Genomic DNA, 4,683 nt, shown 5'->3' on the forward strand with positions numbered 1-4,683 from the left:
TTTACTGTAAAAAAAAATCAATAGTGTGTTCTTTGTTCTGTACTATGTCCTCTTTGGAATAAATAATGCTAATTCACTAATTGCTCTTGGAAAGAAAAAGCAGTTGCTGAGATTATTGCAAAGTAGAACAGTTTCGAAGAAGATCTGCTCTTCATAAAGTTATTAATATAATACTTGGCTATTATTCAGATTATAAGCAGTAACTTTCCTGTAAGAAGATTCCGGACCATAGGCAATCAGGAGGCATGAAGATGAGTCTACAGGTTCAACTCCCTGAATGCTGCATTCCCATGATTATATTTTTGTGGTTCTGCTTGCAGAAACTTTGGGACGTAAAACAAAATCCCATTTTTCTGCCTCTAACCACACAGTTATCCCTGCTTGTCAGTGTTTCCATATGTTTTAGATTGATAGGGGCTTTCTAACCATTAAAGCAACTGTACTACTGTACAAGTAGGTGAACAAAGTTTTGCTGCGTACTGATGAAAGAGAGGATTCCAAACTGAAGCTGAGGAATTGCTTGTAGTGAGTTAGAATCACAGTAAAAGTAAAGGAGGCAGTTGTTAGTACTAAATGAATAGTGTGATGCATAGGTAAGGCTGTAGACATAAGACAGTAGAACACTCCTAGCAGATAGATCTATATGAGTCACTAAATTTTGGGACAGTAGAAAAAGATACCATATGAAATGGACAGCCATTTCGAAGTATACTTATGTCCAGATCCCAATATTAAGTTTTAGTTTAATTTCAGATGCAAGAAAGATTTGAAGTACTATGAATTGTGCAATCTCAGTTTTAACAGAGTACTCAGTTATTCATTTATTCCCTCTATAAAAATGTAATACTTGTGGATTAGATCATTTTTAAGATTGAAAAAGAAATTAAGGTAAGTAAGAAGGAGAACATCTTGACTCAGCTGACTGTGGTGAATAACATTCTTGCTAACTTCAGAAAATGTAGTTCTTCATCCTTTCTAAGAGAAGTAGAATAAAAAAAGTCAGTATTGAAGAAGTGCTGCCATTTAGGCACAGTGAGGTGATTCACCTCCAGGTGCTATCACAAAATTCTCCTCTGCTTAGGACAAAAGAAATATAAAATCAAACATTAGTTTTCCCTGTTAGAGGAAAAAGAGATATTCATGCAGAAATGAATTGACTATCACATCACGGAGTCATGCTAAGAGTATATTCATTCATTCTGCTGATGCTACTTATTCTAAATGTCATCTAGTTCATCTAGTTCTAACATTCCCATTCATTGATTAGCCCAGTCCTCCCAGACATCTCACTCTAAGTTGTTCAGTAGTTACAGACCCATAGGGTCTACCAACAAGATTCTTTTTAGGTTTAGTGTTTCCTCACTACTTACTCCAAATATTTCCCTTTTTAATGCACTTTACTTACTTTTTATACTTTATTTTCCAGGCTGTAGTTAACTCTTGTCTTTCTCACAAAACCACTCCTACTACAGTGAGTGGAACTGCTCACTAAGACAGTAGACAAAAATCACACTCAGAAGTATCTATTGAGGCATATATCAAACTGTATTGTATATCCTGTATATTAAAATTGTGATTGTCATGTGATTTTGAAGTTATAAGCTATTTCTATCTGATGAGAAAAGTGCAATCTACTCTGTTCTTTCTGTGTAGTTTTGTTATACACACTGGGAGTAATGATAAAGAGAATGCCAAGTACTGATTTATTCCTTCATAATCTCCATAAACACTTAACCTCTCTCTTCGTTTTCCATTTCTTCTCTTCTATTGAAGATGTTTTCTCCAAAATAGCAATCTTATTCCACCACAGATTTACACTGACTTTATGCATAAATTTTAGTACTTTTTCTTATATTTCTGAAGTAATATACTGAGAATTAATAAAAATATTTCCCCATGCCTGAGTTTTTGTGGTTTAGTATGGGCATCTTGTGTTCTCTACTTCTTTTGTATAGCAAGTGAACTTAGAGATTATCCAGCAGTTGCATAGGACCTGAATCCAGAGGAAAAGATCCGAGCAGAAGCATATAGAAGCACACAGTAATCTTTTTGATAAAACAATATTTTGTTCATGGGAAAATGCAACTAATTGGAACTGCATTCAGAGATACAGACTTCCCGCAAACAAGGTGCCTAGACAACATTTTACTATTATTAGTATTTTTAATATTTTGGGACATATAAACTGCTAATCTTCTCAAACAAAGAAATAATAGCTTATTTATCAGAATACGAATAATCTCTTTTAATCATGTCTTTCACTTTAGAATTGCTGTGGGAAAAGTTCATTGAAAATTCTTTTTCTTAAAAATAAAAAGATCAGGTGACCATATTAGGTCTTAGTTGCTTAAAATGACCATTCTCAGTTTTGGATTAATGGGCTTCCTCTGCAGAGGGCCACTCTTGTCTTAATGGTCTCCGCTTTGCAAGTTTTGAAAATGGTAGTCTTGTTTCAGTAGCACAACACTGTTCATGCTTCAGTTGTTGGACACTGAATCCATTCGAGGAAAATTTCTTTAATGTTTTGAGCGATGTTCTTATAGTGAATTAACAAACATTTATATTTGTTTCTTGGTATTTTGTGTGATAAGCTTTACGACAGCCCCAGATCTATATGCTGTATTTATCTTTTTCTGCTACTCTGCTGCATAAATAAAACTTTCACTTCAGCTCAGGGGAGGGCTTTGTGATAGTCTCTAATTTTAGGTTCTGACAATGATGTTCCTTATCTCCCAGCAGAGACGTTTTCTCTAGTGGCTGACTCATGCTAAAAGTGATACAGTATTTTTTTGTTTGTTTCGTTTAATGATTTTTTTTAAAAATATATATCTTGCTTTTATAATAATGTACTGGCTTGAAGACAGAATTTTGAACAATTTTGTATGTACCAGAGTTTTTAATCACCTCTCTGATTCTGTTGCCTGCAATATATCATGGATTCAAAAACTGAGTGCTTACCTTTCAGTGTAAAGATGCACATTTATTCTATTTTTTTCCCTTTGAGATTGAGAATGTCCTTAGTTGAAGGGAAAGTCATTTCCAGTGCTGCACAGGGAAGCTTCTACAACAGCTGCCTGCACTGTATTTGTACTTTGGGTAAATAGAGGAGTTTGAATAAATATTGTAATTAGGAACATAAAGCATATTTTGATTGCTTTAATAAATAACACCAACATGAAGCTTTTCTTAGTGGTGACACTAATGATCATTAATGGCCAAGGCTGTTATCTTTACAGTATGCATTTTTAGCTGAAAAGTGTAAGTTTTTGAATACAAGAGACATTTTTGAAACAGAAAATAAATACCAAACTTTTAGTATTTATGTCATTAGTTATAGTTACCCTCTGAAATATAAACCAGAAATAACAGAAACATCTCTAAACCTTCTGTTTGCTCTGCTTTTTACACAAAAATAATAGGAAGACACAGCTGGATTCCATGTTTACTGATAATATGCAGCCCAATTACCTTTATGCTCCAGCCATCTCAGGTTTCTAAAACACAAAGGTCAAGTATCAGAAGAGGTTTTGTACCTTCCAAAAGGTATGGTGTCCAGTGCTGGTATTGCAGGCTTGAGGCAGCACACATAACGCAGACAGCTTTGCTGGGAACTTGTATCAAATGCTTTCTTCAGCTAGCTCAGTCATATACAGGGCCATGTGTTCATGTAGGCTGGGTGCTGGTAGACAATATCTTATTCCCTTCATTCAATGCTACAGATTAAAGAACCTGCAGACTGTAACATCTTCTAGCAGAACAGTGTTATTTTAGCCATTTTTCTTTTGGAAATGTTTTCTTGTGCATCCACAACAACATACAAGTCAATTTCAACCACACTTGTAATAATTTTCCTTAGATTTAATTGGTGGAGAAGAAGTAGTCATTAAGGCTGAAGATGAACTTATCTGAATTAAATCTATCAAAAGAGTCACACAAAGATTATTATAGCAGTCACCAGAAGTTTCCAAACTTCCAGCATAGACAACAGAAAACTGCTAGAAGACAATAAAGTGGTTCTCAGAAGACACTTTGTTGGTCTGCCGCTCTGCGCTGCTCAAGGAGCTATTTTCTTTTCAAGGTTTTCCCCTCTGGAACATAAATGGATATTTGGAACATTAAAATGTATTGCTGTCATTAAATATACAGCACTGTACAAATGAAGTCTTATGGATTCTTTCTGGATAGTGCTTTACAGATAGTTCATAAAAACATGTGGAACAATGAGCACTCCGGCCTGTTTTCATAGCAAAATCATCCATCTATGGAGTACTGGAATCCCACTTAAGTATCTTGTAGGAACAGATGCAAACAGCACACTAGTGTTAGTCTAGTTAGTTAGTTAGTATAGCATTGGCTGTCCTTTGTTGCACAAGAGGCACGCATAATTAATAGTTTTCAGTATAATTTGTGCTTGGAAGCTTTCTTGCAACTTTTCCAGAACACATAGCTCTCTCTTTTATCTCTTGATGTATGGAGAATCATAGACTGTCTTGAAGAAACATCACTGCCTCCAGGTTTCTGCTATCTCTTGTCAGCTGATTAGTTTATCAGTGAGACAGCTATAACATGAAGAGATCTTCAGCTCTGGCACATAAAACACCTGTAAGCTCACAGGCAGGCAGTATATTTACAATTATGTGTTGCAGACTCCATTATTAGGCATCATTTGAAATAGGTGCTATA

Source organism: Phasianus colchicus, chromosome Z (genome assembly GCF_987193195.1).
Source record: "Phasianus colchicus chromosome Z, bPhaCol1.hap1.1, whole genome shotgun sequence".
Classification (NCBI taxonomy): Eukaryota; Metazoa; Chordata; class Aves; order Galliformes; family Phasianidae; genus Phasianus; species Phasianus colchicus.